The following is a 23294-nucleotide window of genomic DNA, read 5'->3' as shown; positions in this document are numbered from 1 at the left end:
CCCTCTGGCACCTAACGAGGCTGGTTCCTCGAACCGGAGTGCCTCCGTCGGCGAGGCCGGTACAGGCAACGAAGGGATCGGCAGTTCTACGTTCGTGGGGTTTAACCTCATCAATGGCAGCGGCGCGATCTCGTTTGGCGGTGGCGGCGGGATATCGTTTGGCGGCGGCGGCAGCGAGTCCCTGGGCTTCACGTTCAGTAGCGGCGCCGGTGGCAATCGGAGCAGAGAAGGATCCTCCCATGGTGGAAGCACAGAAGGTAAACCCTAAACCCTCTAGTCTCGTAGATCATGCAATTTTTGTGGTTTGCCCTTGAATCAAGATCATGCTTCTGGTTTGGTAGTAATATGTGTTCTCTTGTCACGTGTGCATGATCCAAGGAACTAGCTTCAGTCTAGAACTCAACATGATGAATGGAGAGAACACAACAGGTTCAGCCTTGTAATCATAGACAGTAATTTTCATGTACATTATCAACTAAAATCTCATGATTAATATGTTTCCTTTCCTGTTACTACAAGGTATTGGTGGAAATGAGGGTACCATTGGCTACCGAGGTACTGGATACAACCCAAATTTTTCCCATGCCGACGAATACCCTCCTAGTCAAGAGGCTGCTCAAACCCAAAGACAACCTATCGATTTGAGTAAGCACATTTAGAACATATTTGTCTTTCACTAATATTCCATATTTTTTGTTTGTCTAATTATTTCTCGAATGCATCTAGATGTTATGTCGAACAAGGAGACAAGAAGACAGTACAGTACCGATGACAAGCGTCACATATATGCTGAGATCATTGCCCATAATGGTACGAGTAAAAGGTTGAAGCATGGAGTTTCTAAAGCTGTTGCGGTAGTTTGTATTTGTCCTAGGAGGATAGTGGAAAGGGTATGGCAGGAGGCTAAAAGAGGCGGTGGCATTACTGGGGTCAAAAACATTCGGAAGCTCAAATCAGGAAGGAAGAAGATTAATTTCAACATAGATGCATTGGAGGCCATCCCACCCGGAGAGAGAACAACATTAGAACAAGTTGCTGGACATATGAACGTGTCAACTTCCACTGTTTGGCGAAGGTGAGCGTTATACATTGATATATGTCAATTTTCTACATGTCAAATGTGTATGTCATTGATATATAGGTTGTTATATTTTCTTGTAGGTTGAAGATGAAGGAAATTAGACGAATAACGAGTGAATTGAAGCCTGCCTTGACTGATGAAAATCAAAGGGCTCGTGTGGAGTATGCTCTTAAGCATCTTGAGCCATGTAGCCTAACATCCCTAAGCGGTATCAAACCCACATTTAGGGCTGATATGGATGTGGTTCATATAGATGAGAAATGGTTTTATCGCACGCGGAAGACCCAGAACATGTATATGAGCCATAGAGAGAATGCACCACACCGGGAATGTAAACATAAAAACCACATTCAAAAAATTATGTTCTTGTCCGCAATGGCTAGACCAAGGTATGATGCTCAAGGCAATTGTGTTTTTAATGGCAAGATTGGGGTTTGGGCTTACAGAGAGTGGGTGCAAGCAAAAAAGATTGGGGTTTGGGCTTACACAGATTGGGGTTTGTTCTTGTTACTACTCCTACTTTCTGCTAAATTTTTATGTGCACATTATTTACTTTATTTCTATATCCATAGGTTGAGAGGGACATGGGAGCTGAAGCCTTGCCATACAGTGGACAGGGAGAAAAGTCAGGAATACTTAGTGAAATATGTACTGCCGGCTATAAAGGAAAAGTGGCCTGAGAGCGATAGATGGAACACCATCTACGTACAGCAGGACAATGCTAGGACTCATATAAAACCAGATGATCCACTTTTTTTGCAGGAAGCTGCTAGGGGTGGTTGGGATATTAAGATGACTAGTCGCCAACCTGTGCATTCACACGGGCTAGTTGGTAAGCTACTACTTCAACTTGACCTATATAATAAAATATGGGATGCAATTTTACCATTGGGTTTAATATCCATGTCTTTTTGTACTTAAATGAAAATGTATATAAGATAACATATGAAATGCAGCATATACTTTTTTTCTTCTATTTATTAGATAAGAAAATAAACAAATTATGACTTCCTATCATGGTATATAATGCCTTAACAATATTAAAGTACTTTTTTTTCTTAACGTCCATTCACCTTTCATCTATTCAAATCAGTTTCTAGAGAATAAGAAATTCACTATAGATAGATAATGAGAGAGTCTCACAGAATCATAAACAACAAAAAAGTTTTACATTTTATTTTGCAAAAAGGAATAGATATCGACAAATACATCTCAGATAACATTTTTTTATATTATCAACCTACCTTGTTACTCCTTTCATAGACAATACAAAGGCCTAATCTCGAACACATATAACGCAAACTATAAAATCATGCATAGAGGAAATAGCCATGTCATTGAGCTTCTGTACATGCTTTGATGGTTGCACTTTTGTGCATCCCTTTGGTTCTGAATTGTTATAAACATGCCGACTTTGATCATATTAGTAATTTACTAAAATTAAAATGATTAATATATTTATTAACATGTTGACAAAAGTAAATGTGGTCATCTCTTTCTTGAATTCAGGTCAATTTAGGTAAATATTTCATAGAAATAATTTTATATGTACCGAGATTGAATTTTGAAACAATGTGATATTTATAGAAATAATAATACAATATTTAAAGAAAGCATTATTTTCTGACCATGCACTCCTCATATCCACTATTTGCCACCCTATACATGTAGTTACTACAAATTAACATGCATATTACTACCAAAAACTGTGGAACTTCTAATACAAAGATACACCGATTATTACACCATATTTAATTTGGGATCCATTACCTCCAGGAATTCATATTCGGATAGACAGACTCTACCTCACTAAAATTTAATCACTTCCAGAACAAAATCAAACGGAGAAGAGAAAAAAAAAGGCGCAACTATGCTTTTCTGTTTGAGATTAATTCTCATCATTTACACGCTTAATTTTTTTTATTGTATGTTGGATTTACACTTAAAGTTGGTACGCCCAAATCCGATTGCATCCACTTGGGGGTACGGCAGGTGTATTGATGTTGACTACAATGAATAAATTTTCTTAGTTTTGCATATGTACGGAATAATGGGCTAATAATCTGACTGTTGTTAAATCTTGAACCGAACTTAAAGTAGTCATCTCATCTCTAAATCAGGCATGCATTTATCATAACTTTAACCTAAATTAAATAACAATGTTACAATGCATAGAGTGAGGTGAAGGCCGATCCTTACTTGTAAGCAGTGCAAATTCCCTAGTACGACAATCTGATTGAAAAAAAATCAAGAGAAGATGGCCAAGCTTAATATGAGCCTCTCATGCATTACGCAATGTATTGTCTGACACGGTGACATGATGACATGCTAGTTCATGGGCCCTTTTCCACACGACATGGTTGCCATACTTCTGCTCGATCTCAGTCTCCAACTGTCAAAGAAGGTTCAATAGTATCCTTGTGTGGATAAGGTCCTTAGACATAAATTCTACAGCTGCATGTGAACAGTGTCCATGACATTAGAACATTTTCTGGCAGCATTGCCTGTAACATGAGTAGTTGCAGACAATAACCTGTGTCCACAATAGCCCGAGAAATAATTTTTGATACCTAGAGACAACCATAGACAGCCGTTGATGACCTCACCAATCGATTGACCTCCCTTCAAAGAAATAACTGGAAACATGGAGAACAACATAATTCAAATTATAACCCTGGAGAGCAAAAATCAAGTGCACATTGACGGTTAGAACGTGAAACAAAAAATGAATCTGTTGGAACTCTTAAAGAAACACAAAATTATGAAAGATTCAAACATAGCACCGAATGTGAGAAACACAATCCACATATAAGTAGAAAATGCGAAACAGTCAGTGTTGAAGACTTACTCAAAACGAACTGAATTGACTTGCCTGAAAACCAAACAAAATATTCTGTTCACCTAAATTAACCATATAATTCGTATCAAATAAACTCAAAATCAGTACAATGGGAAAACATAAAAAGGAAAAACAAAAAAATCAAAACAATAGACTCTGATCTAGAAACCATATATGTACGTGACGCCCTAGAAAGCCATCACATGTATGCATAGATGCAGAACTTCAGGGCTGGCTAAACCTGCCTTTGCATTGGCGCTGTATTTCGACCAGCCGTGAAGCGACGATGTTCCACCCAAGAAGTAGCAGCGTTATGAACCCACCATCACGACGGTGGCCAACTGCAACGGCGGTCAAGCCAATTTTGGATTGAATGATACTTGCACGAATTAATAACATCATACAGTTACACACGCAGCTAAGCCAATATAGTGTTATATAATGCACTGAGAAGATACCTCTAGATTTATAATAGCTACCATATAACTCATAGTATCATCTACTATTTGCAGATCATAAAATTTACCAATAAACTGACCTCTTCATCTAGTATCATTCCAAGTCCCATAAGTTCATTGTTGTCAAGGTTAATGGCATCACACAGACTAATTACTCTGTTCATCCCTTTCCAGGTTTCCTTCTCCATTGAGTTTAATTGCATCCCCATGTCTCACGCCATAATTTTGAACTTATACTGCAAGAAATAATGAAAGTATGATTTGAATATAACAAAGTTAAAGGAGTACAAAAAGATTAGCAGGTAAAAGAACACAGAATTCTGAAGATTAGTACTTGTTTAGTCCAAGGGAAGCTACAAATCCAATGCTTTAATCTGAAAAAAAGAGTAACAAACCAATGGAACAATGACATCAACTGACCAGAGACAACCTTCGTACATAGTGGGAGATTCTTGAGCAGTAACAATGGGTATAGTTGGTGTGCCCCGACATGATCTCCATGTGGAATCCAAAATTGTACCTGAGAAGATAAAGGATCCAATACATCAAGAGAAACAAACTAAGAGAGGACATGGGAAAAAATTGAATCTGAATCAAAAGGAAAAGCAACGGTTGATCCAAGCATAGACCTGCAAAAACGAAATTCAGAATAGACTGTGTGAAAGTACGAACCTGATGTAGATGAGGAAAATTATTTTGATGCATAAAGCTCCTCGACCACACGGAATCCATGTCTTCTATTTGATCCATTCATTTTACATTGGGGGAAAGAGAGATAATCAAGAGGAAAAGATCGTGGAGTATGGGTATAGTTGGTGTCCTCCGATCTGATCTCCATGAGGCATCCAAAACCTGTACGTGAGATGATTCAGATCCAATCCGTGGAGAGCACAACGCTATCAGAGGACACGATAGAGTAAAAATATAATCTGAATCCAAGGAAAAGCCACAGTTGATTCAACAGTAAACCAAAAACGAATCTCATACACATGAGGAAAATTATATTGATGCAAAAAGCTCCTTGAGCCCATGGAATCCATGCCTTCCGTTTGAGAGATACAATCCATTTGTTCAAAACGAACTGAATTGACTTGCCTGAAAACCAAACAAAATATTTTGTTCACCTAAATTAACCATATAATTCGTATCAAATAAACTCAAAATCAGTACAATGGGAAAACATAAAAAGGAAAAACAAAAAATCAAAACAATAGACTCTGACCTGGAAACCATATATGTACGTGACGCCCTAGAAAGCCATCACATGTACGCATAGATGCAGAACTTCAGGGCTGGCTAAACCTGCCTTTGCATTGGCGCTGCATTTCGACCAGCCGTGAAGCGACGACGTTCCACCTAAGAAGCAGCAGCGTTATGAACCCACCATCACGACGATGGCCAGCTGCAACGGCGGTCAAGCCAATTTTGGATTGAATGATACTTGCACGAATTAATAACATCACACAGTTACACACGCAGCTAAGCCAATATAGTGTTATATAATGCACTGAGAAGATACCTCTAGATTTATAATAGCTACTATATAACTCATAGTATCATGTACTATTTGCAGATCATACAATTTACCAATAAACTGACCTCTTCATCTAGTATCATTCCAAGTCCCATAAGTTCATTATTGTCAAGGTTAATGGCATCACACAGACTAATTACTCTGTTCATCCCTTTCCAGGTTTCCTTCTCCATTGAGTTTAATTGCATCCCCATGTCTCATGCCATAATTTTGAACTTATACTGCAAGAAATAATGAAAGTATGATTTGAATATAAGAAAGTTAAAGGAGTACAAAAAGATTAGCAGGTAAAAGAACATAGAATTCTGAAGATTAGTACTTGTTTAGTCCAAGGGAAGCTACAAATCCAATGCTTTAATCTGAAAAAAAGAGTAACAAACCAATGGAACAATGACATCAACTGACCAGAGACAACCTTCGTACAGAGTGGGAGATTCTTGAGCAGTAACGATGGGTATAGTTGGTGTGCCCCGACATGATCTCCATGTGGAATCCAAAATTGTACCTGAGAAGATAAAGGATCCAATACATCAAGAGAAACAAACTAAGAGAGGACATAGGAAAAAAATTGAATCTGAATCAAAAGGAAAAGCAACGGTTGATCCAAGCATAGACCTGCAAAAACGAAATTCAGAATAGTCTGTGTGAAAGTACGAACCTGATGTAGATGAGGAAAATTATTTTGATGCATAAAGCTCCTTGACCACACGGAATCCATGTCTTCTATTTGATCCATTCGTTTTACATTGGGGGAAAGAGAGATAATCAAGAGGAAAAGATCGTGGAGTATGGGTATAGTTGGTGTCCTCCGATCTGATCAACATGAGGCATCCAAAACCTGTACGTGAGATGATTCAGATCCAATCCGTGGAGAGCACAACGCTATCAGAGGACACGATAGAGTAAAAATATAATCTGAATCCAAGGAAAAGCCATAGTTGATTCAACAGTAAACCAAAAACGAATATCATACACATGAGGAAAATTATATTGATGCAAAAAGCTCCTTGAGCCCATGGAATCCATGCCTTCCGTTTGAGAGATATAATCCATTTGTTTTTTAATTGGGGGAGAGAGATAATCCAAAGGAAGATTGTGGAGGGATTTTTCTTCGATCTGGGGTTGGGGCGAGAGAGAGATAACGGAGAAGAGGAGACCGTGGGAGGGGAGAGGAGGAAGATCTAGTCCCGTGTATGAGGGTAGACCGTGGGAGGAGACCGTGTATAGTTCCCTCCGTTCTGAAATAGATGCCTCAATTTTGTACTAACTTTAGTACAAAGTTGAGTCATCTATTTTGGAACGGAGGGAGTAGATTATAAGAGAGCTCTAAACAAATTAGAATAAGAGATGGTGGCGTGGCGTATATAGGATTAGTACGAATTTTTCTTTATTAGATTTTTAGGGGTCTTTATTTAACAATGAGAATAGAGAAAAAAATTGCAGTTCAATATTTTTTGGACATAATTATATGGGTGGATCTGAACCGTAATAATTCGGTCCCACCAGATTAACGGCTTGTAAATTCTAATTAACGTGGTAATTTTTAGGGAGTCTGTAATTAGTATAGGTATAGATAGATATACCAACCACCTAATTCTCCTGACACAAATATATTAGATCTTGGTTGGTTTGCCTCAATTCAAGCCATGTTCCATAGAAAGATGCCCAAAACCCTAGCTGAGATTGTCCAAAAGGTCTTGCAATGTTCCATTTGAGTATTTATATGTTATTTGTGATACATAGCTACTTGCTTATGTACTGATTTGAGTTTTCTTGCTGTTATGTGTCATACGTTAATCAATCCCTAGCTGAGTACCCACATCAAAAGCTCAATAGGATCTGGTTGAGTCATCAAGCGTGCATGAGAGAGATCATCAAGCACAAGGGGTCTATCCACTACGCAGTTCCTCACTTGAAGAAAAAAACATTAGAGAGAAAAGGACTTCTCCCGGTTAGTTTGACGATTGATCGAGAATATGTTGAGCAGGCAATTGAGTTCTTGAACTCAACATGATTTGTACTGCCTCATGTGATGGTGCTACTGTTGGAGTATTAGTTTCATTAACCTTATCAAATATTTTGTGGCCTGTTTTGTACTGCCTCATGTGATGGTGCTACTATTCGAGTATTAGTTTCATTAACCTTACTTCCTTGTGTGTTTGGTTTTTGAGGGTGCATTTGAGTGGTGTGTACTGGACTGTTTTGAACTAAAAAGTTTATGCTTATCATCGAACCATTTTCATATAACATTACATGACAAGATCATATTAAACATAAGATCATATAAAACCATATTCATACTCACTTTCTTACATAAGATCATATGGCAATACTCCCTCCATCACTTCCTTACATAAGATCATGTAATATTATAAACTTGAAGCATATAAAACCATTATAACTCACTTTATTTTCATCATCCGGTGAATCTAAACTTGACTATCCGGCACATTATGCGCTTTATTTTCGTCCTCGAGATAGATAGATGGGTTGCGACGTCACCTTATGCATACCCCATCTTTGTTTATCGCCACCGTAGTCGCACAATCTTTGCACCAAAAATTGTCACAGAGGCAAGGATTTCCACACGACTCGCAAGAACGCAAATCTTTTGGTACCGGGAGCCTACATCCTAAGCAAAGGAATATGGAAGCCTCACCGCGAATGCCACACTTGAGGCTCAAAGCCGGATGAATACACACCTCACAAGTTGAGGTCGGGTTGGAGTAGGTTTTGCGTACCACCTCTTGCTCTTGCACCGGCCCTCCGACCTCTTGCTCTTGCACCACCTCCTTCACGACATGAACGTCGAGCACGCCTAGCACCTCCTCCATGGCAGGAACCTCCACCACGCCTTGCATCTCCTCCATGGTAGGAACCTCCACCACGCCTTGCACCTCCTCCATGGCAGGAACCTCCACCACGCCTTGCATCTCCTCCATGGCAGGAACCTCCACCACGCCTAGGCCATCCTTGCAGTCCATTGGTTCGGGTTTGTGTGCCACATGGACTCAAACATATGGGGTTTTATAGTACCCTGCTGCCTACACTTGTGAATGCAAACACAAAATGAAAAAGGAGCCGAAGGAGAGAGAGAGGGAGAGGAGGCCTCACATGCACTCATGTTCACACTTGCATGCACTCATGTTCACACTTGCATGCGGGAGGCCATGCCGAGCAAATAAAGAAACTGATTCCCACTTGCACTCATGTTCACACTTGCATGCGCTGCACAAATCATTCATGTTCACACTTGCATGCGGTTGAGGAAGAGAAATGGAAGCAGCCTAATGCGCCCCAATTAATAGGATAGTTAATGAGATGCGCCCTATTTCTGTGGGATTGTGAAAAAATCTGGTTTTCAAGATGCGCCCAACAAACTGTGATGGAGGGAGTAATAGATCTAGAAAGAATTGGTCCAAGAAACTTGATGATGCATTATGGGCCTATATAACTGTATATAAAAATCCTATGGGTATGTCTCCGTATAAAATGGTTTATGGAAAAGCATGTCACTTACCTCTCGAACTAGAACATAAGGCTTATTGGGCTATTAAAGAGCTCAATTATGATTTCAAACTTGCCGGTGAGAAAAGGTTATTTGACATTAGCTCACTCGATGAACGGAGAACCCAAGCCTATGAGAATGCCAAATTGTTTAAAGAAAAAGTTAAAAGATGGCATGACAAAAGAATACAAAAGCGTGAGTTTAATGTAGGTGATTATGTATTGCTATACAACTATCGTTTAAGATTTTTTGCAGGAGAGCTTCTCTCTAGATGGGAAGGTCCTTACGTTATCGAGGAGGTCTATCGTTCCGGTGCCATAAAAATCAACAACTTTGAAGGCACAAATCCGAAGGTGGTGAACGGTCAAAGAATCAAACATTATATCTCAGGTAATCCTATAAATGTTGAAACCAATGTTATTGAAACCGTAACCCCAGGGGAATACATAAGGGACACTTTCCAGAACATTTCAGACTCCGAAAAGGAATAGGTATGTGGTACGGTAAGTAAACCGACTCCAAAATAGTTCTAATGGCAATTTTTCTTCGTTTTGGAATATTTAGAAAAATAGAAAAATAAGAAGCAGTTCTGGAAGGACACGAGGGCTCCACGAGGGTGGAGGGCGCGCCCTACCCCCTGGGCGCGCCCCCTGCCTCGTGGGCACCTTGTGTGCTCTTCGGACTCCATTTTCTTGCAAGTTTCGTATTTTGGTCGGTAAAAAATCATTATATAATCTCTCGAAGGTTTTGACCACTATATCACGCAAAAGTCCAATGTTCTTGTTTCGAGTTGTTTTCTGTCAGGTTGTCAAATCCAAGCATCATGTCATCTCCCTCCTCCTCCAACAATGAGGGCAACGATGCTTGGCTAATGAAGATAGAGCTGAAGAGAGAAGAACCCATGGAGATCAACAAGGATGAAGGGATCAAGAAGGCCACGGAGGACCAAGTTCCGGCAACAGAAGACATCCTTCAACTTGATCACAATCTTCTTACCCAACTGAGATTGAAGCTTTCAAGATGATTGAGTTAGCTCATATACAAAACAAGCGTGAAAATATTTTGCTGAAGGAGCATATCATCACACTCAAGGGCATTATCCGCAAGTTAGAAGACCTCCTACGCTCGATGTGCGACTATCCATCATCACCACCATCTTCTTTACCAACAAAGAAGAATTGAGTATCTGGTATGGGCACTCCCCTTGGCAACTGCCAAGCTTGGGGGAGGTGCCCCGGTATCGTATCACCATCACTTCTATCTTTAGCGTTTTTCTTAGTTCGATCCTTTTGGTAATATCTTGATCTAGTAGCATAAAATTTTAGTATGATCTAATTGTGAGTTTTGCTTTATGATCCTTCTATGCAATCGAGTCCGTGAGCTATATATAATAAATATTAGTGTTGAGTCAAGGGCTTGACTATTTTGCCATAATCTTGAGTGAATAAAAGAAAAGAGAAAGAATAAAAAGAAAATAAAAGAGATCATATGGGTCTTATGAAGAGTAATGAGCTCACATAGAAAGAGTATGATGAATAAAAGTTGTTGAGAGTTGACAAACATAGTTTTGGGCATCGTTGCAATTAATAGGAAGTAATAAAGAAAGAGAGGTCTTCACATATAAATACACTATCTTGGACATCTTTTATGATTGTGAGCACTCATTAAAATATGACATGCTAAACAGTTGACGTTGGACAAGGAAGACAACATAATGGGTTATGTTTTCTTACATATGAGATAAATTATATTGTCATGGATCATCCAACATGATTGAGCTTGCCTTTCCCCCTCAGGCTAGCCAAATTCTTTGCACCAAGTAGAGATACTACTTGTGCTTCCAAACACCTTTAAACCAGTTTTGCCATGAGAGTCCACCATACCTACCTATGGATTGAGTAAGATCCCTCAAGTAAGTTGTCATAGGTGCAAGCAATAAAAATTGCCCTCTAAATATGTATGACTTATTAGTGTGGGAGAAAATAAGCTTTATACGATCGTGTGATACGGAAGAAATAAAAGAGACGGACTGCATAATAAAGGTCCATATCACAAGTGGCAATATAAAGTGACGTTCTTTCGCATTAAGATTTTGTGCATCCAACCATAAAAGCGCATGACAACCTCTGCTTCCCTCTGTGAAGGGCCTATCTTTTACTTTTATCTCCTACCTTACATAAGAGTCATGGTGATCTTCACCCTTCCTTTTTACATTTTATATTTTGGCAAGCACAACATGTTGGAAAGATCCTGGTATATATGGCTAATTGGATGTGAGTTTCATGAACTATGATTGTTGACATTACCCTTGAGGTAAAACATTGGGAGGCAAAACTATAAGCCCCTATCTTTCTCTGTGTCCGATTAAAACTCCATACCCATAAGTATTGCGTGAGTGTTAGCCATTGTGAAATACTATATGATAGTTGAGTATGTGGAATTGCTGAAAAGCTCTTATATCGACTCTTTCCTATGTTATGATAAATTGCAATTGCTCCAATGACTGAGATTATAGTTTGTTAGTTTTCAATGAAGTTTATGATTCATACTTGAAATTGTGATTGAATTGTTACTCTAGCATAAGAGATCATATGACAAGAATTATATAAGTTGTTGTTCTAAGAATGATCATGATGCCCTCATGTCTGTATTTTATTTTTATCGACACCTCTATCTCTAAACATGTGGACATATTTTTCGATTTCAGCTTTCGCTTGAGGACAAGCGAGGTCTAAGCTTGGGGGAGTTGATACGTTAATTTTGCATCATGCTTTTATATCGATATTTATTGCATTATGGGATGTTATTACACATTATGTCACAATACTTATGCCTATTCTCTCTTATTTTACAAGGTTTACATGCAGAGGGAGAATGCCGGTAGCTGGGATTATAGGCTGGAAAAGGAGCAAATATTGGAGACCTATTCTGCACAACTCCAAAAGTCCTGAAACTTCACGGAAGTCATTTTCATAATATATAAAAAATACTAAGCGCAAGAAGTTCTAGAGGGGGGCCACACCCTGGCCACGAGGGTGGGGGGGCGCCCCCTACCCCCGTGGGCGCGCCCCCCGCCTCGTGGGCCTCCTGGTGGCCCTCCGATGCCCATCTTCTGCTATATGGAGTCTTTCGATGAGAAAAAAAAACATAAGGAAGCTTTCGGGACGAGACTCCGCCGCCACGAGGCGGAACCTTGGCGGAACCAATCTAGGGCTCTGGCGGAGGTGTTCTGCCCGGGAAACTTCCCTCCGGGAGGGGGAAATCATCGCCATCGTCATCACCAATGATCCTCTCATCGGGAGGGGGTCAATCTCCATCAACATATTCACCAGCACCATCTCCTCTCAAACCCTAGTTCATCTCTTGTATCCAATTCTTGTCTCTAAGTCTGGGATTGGTACCTGTGGGTTGCTAGTAGTGTTGATTACTCCTTGTAGTTGATGCTAGATGGTTTATTTGGTGGAAGATCATATGTTCAGATCCTATATGCATATTAATACCCCTCTGATTATGAACATGAATATGCTTTGTGAGTAGTTACGTTTGTTCCTGAGGACAAAGTCTTGCTATTAGTAGTCATGTGAATTTGGTATTCGTTCGATATTTTGATGAGATGTATTTTGTCTCTCCTCTAGTGGTGTTATGTGAACGTCGACTACATGACACTTCACCATTATTTGGGCCTAGAGGAAGGCATGGGGAAGTAATGAGTAGATGATGGGTTGCTAGAGTGACAGAAGCTTAAACCCTAGTTTATGCATTGCTTCGTAAGGGGCTGATTTGGACCCATATGTTTCATGCTATGGTTAGGTTTACCTTAATACTTTTGTTGTAGTTGCGGATGCTTGCAATAGAGGTTAATCATAAGTGGGGTGCTTGTCCAAGTAAGGACAACACCCAAGCACCGGTCCACCCACATATCAGATTATCAAAGTACCGAACGCAAATCATATGATCGTGATGAAACCTAGCTTGACGATAATTACCATGTGTCCTCGGGAGCGCTTTTCTCTATATAAGAATTTGTCCAGGCTTGTCCTTTGATACAAAAAGGATTAGTCCACCTTGCTACACTTTATTTACTTTTGTTACTTGTTGCTCGTTACAAATTATCTTATCACAAAACTATCTGTTACCTATAATTTCAATGCTTGCAGAGAATACCTTGCTGAAAACCGCTTATCATTTCCTCCTGCTCCTCGTTGGGTTCGACACTCTTACTTATCGAAAGGACTACGATAGACCCCCTATACTTGTGGGTCATCAATAGTGTCATTGACATAGTTCTTCAATCACTGCCACCAAGCTACAAGAGCTTCATGATGAACTATAATATGCAAGGGATGGATAAGACGATTCCTGAGCTCTTTGCAACGCTAAAAGCTGCGGAGGTAGAAATCAAGAAGGAGCATCAAGTATTGATGGTCAACAAGACCACCAGTTTCAAGAAAAAGGGTAAAGGGAAGAAGGGGAACTTCAAGAAGAACAGCAAGCCAGTGGATGCTCAAGTGAAGAAACCCAACTCTGGACCTAAGCCTAAGACTGAGTGCTTCTACTACAAAGGGACTGGTCACTTGAAGCGGAACTGCCCCAAGTATTTGGCGAAGAAGAAGGATGGAAAAGTGAAAGGTATATTTGATATACATGTTATTGATGTGTACCTTACTAATGCTCGCAGTACCGCCTGGGTATTTGATATTGGTTCTGTTGCTAATATTTGCAACTCAAAACAGGGGCTACAGATTAAGCGAAGATTGGCTAAGGATGAGGTGACGATGCACGTGGGAAATGGTTCCAAAGTCGATGTGATCGCCGTCGGCACGCTACCTCTACATCTACCTTCGGGATTAGTTTTAGACCTAAATAATTGTTATTTGGTGCCAGCGTTGAGCATGAACATTATATCTGGATCTTGTTTGATGCGAGATGGTTATTCATTTAAATCAGAGAATAATGGTTGTTCTATTTATATGAGTAATATCTTTTATGGTCATGCACCCTTGATGAGTGGTCTATTTTTACTAAATCTTGATGGTAGCGATACACATGTTCATAGTATTGAAGCCAAAAGATGCAGAGTTGATAATGATAGTGCAACTTATTTGTCGCGCTGCCGCTTGGGTCATATTGGTGTAAAGCGCATGAAGAAACTCCATTATGATGGACTTCTGGAATCACTTGATTATGGATCACTTGGTACTTGCGAACCATGCCTCATGGACAAGATGACTAAAACTCCGTTCTCCGGAACAATGGAGTGAGCAACAGAGTTATTGGAAATCATACATACTGATGTATGTGGTCCAATGAACATTGAGGCTCGTGGCGGATATCATTATTTTCTCACCTTCACAAATGATTTGAGCAGATATGGGTATATCTACTTAATGAGATGTAAGTCTGAAACATTTGAAAAGTTCAAAGAATTTCAGAGTGAAGTGGAAAATCATCGTAACAAGAAAATAAAGTTTCTATGATCTGATCGTGGAGGAGAATATTTGAGTTACGAGTTTGGTCTTCATTTGAAACAATGCAGAATAGTTTCGCAACTCACGCCACCTGGAACACCACAGCGTAATGGTGTGCCCGAATGTCGTAATTGTACTTTACTAGATATGGTGCGATCTATGATGTCTCTTACTGATTTACCGCTATCTTTTTGGGGTTATGCTTTAGAGACGGCTGCATTCACATTAAATAGGGCACCATCTAAATCCGTTGGGACGACACCTTATGAACCGTGGTTTGGCAAGAAACCTAAGTTGTCGTTTCTTAAAGTTTGGGGCTGTGATGCTTATGTGAAAAAGCTTCAACGTGATAAGCTCGAACCCAAATCGGAGAAATGTGTCTTCATAGGATACCCAAAGGAGACCGTTGGGTACATCTTCTATCACAGATCCGAAGGCAAGATATTCGTTGCTAAGAATGGATCCTTTCTAGAGAAGGAGTTTCTCTCAAAAGAAGTGAGTGGGAGGAAAGTAGAACTTGATGAGGTAATTGTACCTGCTCCCTTATTGGAAAGTAGTTCATCACTGAAATCAGTTCCAGTGATTCCTACACTAGTAAGTGAGGAAGCTAATGATGATCATGAAACTTCTGATCAAGTTACTACCGAACCTCGTAGGTCAACCAGAGTAAGATCCGCACCAGAGAGGTACGGTAATCCTGTTCTGGAGGTCATGTTACTTGACCATGACGAACCTATGAACTATGAGGAAGCGATGATGAGCCCAGATTCTGCAAAATGGCTTGATGCCATGAAATCTGAGATGGGATCCATGTATGAGAACAAAGTGTGGACTTTGGTTGACTTGCCCGATGATCGGCAGGCCATAGAGAATAAATGGATCTTCAAGAAGAAGACTGACGTTGACGGTAATGTTACTGTCTACAAAGATCGACTTGTTGCGAAAGGTTTTCGACAAGTTCAAGGAGTTGACTACGATGAGACCTTCTCACCCGTAGCGATGCTTAAGTCCGTCTGAATCATGTTAGCAATTGCCGCATTTTATGATTATGAAATTTGGCAAATGGATGTGAAAACTGCATTCCTTAATGGATATCTTAAAGAAGAGTTGTATATGATGCAACCAGAAGGTTTTGTCGATCCAAAAGGTGCTAACAAAGTGTGCAAGCTCCAGTGATCCATTTATGGACTGGTGCAAGCCTCTAGGAGTTGGAATATACGCTTTGATAGTGTGATCAAAGCATATGGTTTTATACAGACTTTTGGATAAGCATGTATTTACAAGAAAGTGAGTGGGAGCTTTGTAGCATTTCTGACATTATATGTAGATGATATATTGTTGATCGGAAATGATACTAAATTTCTGAATAGCATAAAAAGATACTTGAATAAGAATTTTTCAATGAAAGACCTCGGTGAAGATCCTTATATATTGGGCATCAAGATCTATAGAGATAGATCAAGACGCTTAATTGGACTTTCACAAAGCACATACCTTGATAAAGTTTTGAAGAAGTTCAAAATGGATCAAGCAAAGAAAGGGTTCTTTCCTGTGTTACAAGGTGTGAAGTTGAGTCAGACTCAATGCCCGACCACTGCAGAAGAGAGAGAGAAAATGAAAGTCATTCCCTATGCTTCAGCCATAGGTTCTATCATGTATGCAATGCTGTGTACCAGACCTGATGTGTGCCTTGCTATTAGTTTAGTAGGGAGGTACCAAAGTAATCTAGGATTGGATCACTGGACAATGGTCAAGAACATCCTGAAATACCTGAAAAGGACTAAGGATATGTTTCTTGTATATGGAGGTGACAAAGAGCTCGTCATAAATGGTTACGTCGATGCAAGCTTTGACACTGATCCGGATGACTCTAAGTCACAAACCAGATACGTGTTTTTATTAAATGGTGGAGCTGTCAGTTGGTGCAGTTCCAAGCAGAGCGTCGTGGTGGGATCTACATGTGAAGCGGAGTACATAGTTGCTTCGGAAGCAACAAATGAAGGAGTCTAGAAGAAGGAGTTCATATCCGATCTAGGTGTCATACCTAGTGCATCGGGTCCAATGAAAATCTTTTGTGACAATACTCGTGCAATTGCCTTGCCAAAGGAATCCAGATTTCACAAGAGAACCAAGCACATTAAGAGACGCTTCAATTCCATCTGCGATCAAGTCAAGGAGGGAGACATAGAGATTTGAAAGATACATACGGATCTGAATGTTGCAGACCCGTTGACTAAGCCTCTCTCACGAGAAAAACATGATCAGCACCAAGACTCCATGGGTGTTAGAATCATTACAATGTAATCTAGATTATTGACTCTAGTGCAAGTTGGAGACTGAAGGGAATATGCCCTAGAGGCAATAATAAAGTTGTTATTTATATTTCCTTACACTACAAAAAATACACTTCCGTGATGATACATGTTTGTCACAGTAGGTCGCATTTTTTGTCATGCATGTACATCCATGACAAATTTATGACAGAATCAAGATAGTCATACCTGTGCTGTCATAGAAGTGTTCCGTGACATTAGCAAAATTATCATCACGGAAGTGTCCACTTCCATGACGATAAATCGCGTGTCACGGAAGTGCTTTCGTCAAGGGTGAACGACACGTGGAATCCACCGTACCGGAACGCCGTTAAGCTATCAGGTCGGGTTTTGGATCCGATAACCCGTTAGCAGCACCGACCAATGGGGATTTTCCACGTCTAAAATCATCATTGGCTAGAGGAAACACGTGTCGGCTCATCGTTGGGACAGATGTCATCCACTCATTGGACAAGAGGCGCCTATGATAGGTCGACACGTGGCACGGCCCAAAAGTGGCCCATTCCGGTGAAAAAGGCTGGCCCAGTAAAAATTAGCAGGCCGGCCCATATAAGGCCTACTTGTGTCAGGTCCATTTAAGCCCACGGTCCATACTAGATGTGCCAATTCGGCCCATTAAAGATTTGACACCATTGCAGCCCATCGTCAGTTCGAGCCCGTTAACAGCCCGCTATATATTTGGGCTCAATATCGGCCTGATGAGATTTCGATCTGTTAACGGCCCATTTAATGGATGGGCCAATTTTCAAGATGTACATCTTTCGGCCTTTTAGTGACCCATTTAAATGTTGGGCTAATTTCTGGCCCGGTGTGTCTTTCAGACTGTTGACGGCCCATAAATTTGATGGGCCATTTGTAGTCGGACCTGAGTTTCGGCCTTTTAGCGGCCCATTTAAGTGTTGGGCCAATTTCTGGCCCGGTGTCACTTTCAGCCTGTTGACGGCCCATAAATCAGTTGGGCCAATTGTAGTCGGACCTGAGTTTTGGCCTTTTAGCGACCCATTTAAGTGTTGGGCCAATTCCCGGCCCTGTGTGCCTTTCGGCCTATTAACGGACCATAAATGAGTTGGGCCATTTGTAGTCGGACCTTAGTTTTGGCCTCTTAACGGCCCATGCCCTTCATGGTCCAATACCAGCCTGGTTTCTCTTTCGGCCTGCTAAAGGCCCACAACACAGTTGGGCCGTTTACAATACGACCTGACTTTCGGCCTCTTAGCGGCCCATGCTCTTCATGGTCCAATACAAGCCCGCTGTCTCTTTCGGCCTGCTAAAGGCCTACAGTATAGTTGGGCCATATGTAGCCCAAATTTAGTAACGACCTGTTAACGGCCCGTGAAATAAATTGGGGCCACCTGTTGCCCGCTTCGATGTCGGCATGTTAACGACCCAGGAGGTAAGAGGGCCGACCATTAACTTTCGGCCTAGTAACGGCCCATTAACTTAATGGGCCCACTAAAGTTCGTTCATGTCTTTAGGCCAAATTAGATAATTTGAGCCCATTACGACGAGCAAAGGTACGACATACAGGGAATAACGTTGCACATCCAGAATATATTACAAGAAATTACATCCACTGGGCAATCAAAGATTGATGCCAGTGCAAATAAATGAGCAGAACCTAACCATCTACAACGTCACAATCTGCAACCTCAGCACAGATGACGCCCATAAGCATGTGGGCAAGTTCTTGCTGCTTTGCCACACTGTCTCTGAAAACATTGATCAGTTGTTGTGTCACATGACTCTGCACCTCTGATTCATCCACCATTTCCATCATTGCTTCAGCCATTAATTGGTTCACAAACATACATTTATTCCGTCGCATTCGAGATAGAGGATACTGAACAGATTCAGATGGCGATTTTGGCAGGCTTGTATTATTGATAGTGGATAGTGTCTTGACCACTGCATCATAACATAAATTAGGACGGGAATCAAGCAGATTAATCATGAGTTATTGCCATATTACCTGGCCTAGATTTACTGGAAAGAAACAATGTGGTTGCCTTGCTGTTTTCAGAGTTTGTCTTCTTATCTTCAGTAGCCTGCACAAAATTAACACACTAGCATTGCTATCATTGGCCAAGTCAGATAATAGGAAAGCAACATTGACACAACGAACATTTGGGCAACTAGCCTACACCAAATTAACATAATATGGCACAGCTATCATCAGCCAAGTAAGGTAATACGAAAGCAACATTGACACAATGAATGAATGGGCAACCAGAGAAGCACTACAATTCAGTAATGTGCGTGATATGAGATAGCACATTCATGCAGCTCAGTACGCAAAACTACCAGGCAGTTTTCCTTACAAAAATCAACATTGGCGCCTTTAACATTTTGCTACAACTAATTTTAGATTAGATAAAGGTTAGATTCAGGACGATTAACAAAATACATGCTGATGTAAAAATATGGTGATATACAACAGGTACTTACATCAGCACTGGAGCACAGAGAATTCCCGCAAGATATTTTCCTCGAATACGATCCCAATGGAGGAAGTCTTGTATCGTTTAACCTTATTTTTTAAAAGAGAGACGGGTAAGAAACATGTAGAAAATATGATCAGAATGCTATAAAATTTCATGATGTGAGGATACGCACACGCTTCTTAGAATGGAGTTGACATTCTTTTGCTGGACTGGAGCGGACTAGTTCTTTGGCCACTGGAATCTGCTTATTATCAGTGGGAGTTGGGTTTCTGTGTGCTGGAGCAGTATCTATGAAAAATGGAGTTGGTTTATTATTTCTTGGCGTTTGGATCTTTTGCAAAGACCTGGTTTGTAACCCTTCAGATTCTAACATAGCCATCTTCCCCTTGCATGCCTTATATAGAAGAATGGTGATTCCGTTATAAAACATGCTACAACAGAGATGGAATAGGTACTGAAGAATAGAAAGGCATGACATATTGACATGTATTCACTCCATCCGGAAATAAATGGATGGGTCTAGGCGTATTTCAGTTCTAGATACATCCAGTTTTATCCATTTCTACGGCATTTAATCCGGACGGAGGGAGTATGCTGTAAGAGCTAGGGATACGACAGGACAACACAGTAAAAAAACACTGAAAAACCCACTGCAGAACCAAAGTATTCAAACCCACTGATATGAGATAGTACACTCATGCAGCTCAGGATGCAAAACTACCAGGCAGTTTTCCTTGCAAAAATCAACATTGTGGCCTTTAATCATACATTTTGCTACAACTAAATTTAGATCAGATAAAGGTTGGATTCACGCCGATTAACAAAATACATGCTGATGTAAAAATATAGTGATATAGAACAGGTACTTACATCTACATTGGAGCATAGAGAATTCCTGCAAGAATCTTTCCTCATAAACGATACCATTCTAGAAAATATTCTATCTGTTAAGCTTATTTTCTAAAAGAGAGATGGGTAAGAAACATGTAGAAAATATGATCAACATGCTATAAAATTTCATGATGCAAGGATACGCACACGCTTCTTAGAATTGAGTTGACATATTTTTGTTGGACTGGAGCGGACTAGTTCTTTGGCCACTGGAATCTGCTTATTATCAGTAGGAGTTGGGTTTCTCTGTGCTGGAGCAGTATCTATAAAAACTGGAGTTGGTTTATTATCTCCTGGCGTTTGGATCTTTTGCAAAGGCCTTGTTTGTAACCCTTCAGATTCTAACATAGTCGTCTTCCCCTTGCATGCCTTGTATAGAAGAATGGTGCTTTAATTATAAAACATGCGGCAGTAGAGAGATGGAATAGGTACTGAAGAATAGAAAGGCATGACATATTGACATGTATTCCCTCCATCTGAAAAAAATGGATGGGTCTAGGCGTATTTCAGTTCTAGATACATCCTTTTTATCCATTTTGGCAACATGTAATCCGGACGGAGGGAGTATGGTGTAAGAGCTAGGGATACGGTAGGACAACACAGCAAAAAAAACACTAGTTGAATGTAAAACTGTATGCTAGCGGAATACATACAGAAATAACTAAGGCAACATACACATGTATGATTGGGAAAATAAGATGGCATTGCAACAAAGCACTAGAACAACACTTCAATGTAAAAAAACATGGTATGGTAGACAGATGAAGTACATACTGATGAATAACAATGCATAAGATATTCAGAAGCATGATGTCCAAATTAAGCAGATGGCATTGCGATAGAGTAGAATGACCGTACTTGAATTTGAAAACATGTTATCATGAATGGAATAGGTACTGAAAAACAGGAAGGCATGACATATTTACATGCATGATCAGCATGCTAAGCACATGGCATTGCAACAGAGTAGATACACTCCAGGACATTATATGCATGTTGTACCCATATTGCAGGCCAAGTTAGAGCAAGGACCTCGTGGGGTGAAGAGGATTCATCATCTTTATGCAAGTCTTCTGAAGAACTGCCTTTACATGTTCCATCATATTGGGTATCATTGACATCAAGTTTATTGGCCTTTACATTGCTCCGTGAGGTTCTTGTGGATATATCAGTGTGTGCAATTATATCTGACTTGCATGGAAGACAACTAGTAGTTAGATTTGTGTAATGAGTGCCTGTAGGAGACGACATAAATAGTAGGACTGGGGTTAACTAGCAGCAACAAGTCTCATAAACTAAAGGGAGAACACAGATGAAAGCTACAGAATATGTATCGTTTGTACTTGAGATTAACTAGATGGCACACAAAAGTATTAAAGAACAACATAGGAAATACTAGAAGTGGTATAATACTATAATCACCAGCCTGTGGGATAGCATTGGCTGATGGATGATAACTATGGAACAGTGTTACCTAAAGAACAAGTATCTTAGCTGAACTATGGAACAACGTTAACTCCTAAACAAGACCCGTAAGAGATCAGCATGAATATACAGTGAAATGTGATGATCTATATTCCATGCTTAGATGAATAACAAAGCCATAAATGTTGCACACAAGTAAGATGAGGGTACAACCTATCTGGCTGCCATCCATAGGAGTGAGCATCATGTGCTGACTTGTCGATGGCCCTGCAGTTGTTGTGGTTGTGCATGTCGGGCACACGCATTCGATGCAGGGAACTATTGAGTGGGGACTATAGCTCCCTTCTGCTGTATGCTTCCCGTGTTGGAGCAGCTGCGGTGAGTCGAAAGACGGTGTGTCTGAAGATGCAGATAACGCATAATGTTAAGAACGACATATCTCTTTGATCTGAAGAAATACACTAAGAGATCAACAGCAAGGTATGAGAGTGGTCACACGTCTGTTGACTGAAGACTATATTGGGGTCACACGATTTTATTTTATTTTGGTACTGTCCGATCTATGCCGGATGGCTAGCCGTCTTGTGCCTCCTGACTGACACTGTTCGGAATCTTCCCCGAAGAGCCAGTGACCAACGGCAGAGCAGTCCGCCTCCGCCGTCCGTGGCCCCGGCCAAAACCCCGCTCCCCACCCCACCGCACTGTCGTGGTTGCGCCGCCCCCGAGCCAATCCACAAAGACTCCCCGTCATCCAGATCCGGCAGCGGGAGTACCTTTAACCCACGCAACTCTAAAAGATAGCCATCTAAGCGCTGCTTCCGCGGCGAACTTTGCGGCCCCGCACCCTTACGTTAGACACCAGCCAACCGGCAGCCTAGGAGCTCCGCCGCCTCGAGGGGTGCTGCTTCCCATTGCAAATCGATTGGCACAAAATAAAAATTTAGACAACTGACACCTAAATAAAGTGATTTGAGATGAGGGTGCGACCTATCTGGCAGCATGGTGAAGTAGGCAGGTCCAGCTGCCGAGTCGGTGAGGCCGACACGGTTGCGGTGGCGACCGGCGGCAGGGAAAGAGCGATGTCGCGATGGTCGACGGCTATGCCGAAGTAGCGCCAGGACTCTGGACAGATCCGAAGTTGGAGCCGCTCCGGCACCGTGAACAATGGCGGGGGTGAATCGGCTCCGGTACGGTTCACGCGGCCGTCATCGAGGCAGCACTAGCAGCACGGAATAAGAGGCACACGACCCAGTGCACGACGGCAAATGGACAACGTCTCCGGCATTAGGGAGGAGGGCGGCTGTGAAATTGGTGCG

The 23294-nt window shown here is 41.0% G+C and overlaps 1 long non-coding RNA gene across 4 annotated transcripts; it reads right to left on the bottom strand.

The window, feature by feature from the left end:
• Positions 1–3186: 3186 nt before the first annotated feature.
• Positions 3187–7107, bottom strand: LOC119286389. Of its 4 annotated transcripts, none has more exons than XR_005140414.1 (12): positions 6886–7107; positions 6571–6750; positions 6318–6417; positions 5978–6133; positions 5601–5780; positions 5366–5473; positions 5051–5230; positions 4799–4898; positions 4459–4614; positions 3930–4261; positions 3615–3717; positions 3187–3535 (listed from the first exon to the last, which is right to left on the bottom strand). It is a non-coding gene; the product is annotated as an uncharacterized LOC119286389 (long non-coding RNA). The 4 variants fall into 4 exon arrangements; XR_005140415.1 differs by having other exon boundaries at positions 3652–3717; XR_005140417.1 differs by having other exon boundaries at positions 4809–4898.
• Between the last annotated feature and the right edge of the window lie 16187 nt (positions 7108–23294).

This window comes from Triticum dicoccoides, chromosome 4A, assembly GCF_002162155.2.
Source record: "Triticum dicoccoides isolate Atlit2015 ecotype Zavitan chromosome 4A, WEW_v2.0, whole genome shotgun sequence".
In the NCBI taxonomy this organism is placed as follows: Eukaryota; Viridiplantae; Streptophyta; class Magnoliopsida; order Poales; family Poaceae; genus Triticum; species Triticum dicoccoides.
This window is presented reverse-complemented; position numbering and strand designations above follow the sequence as displayed.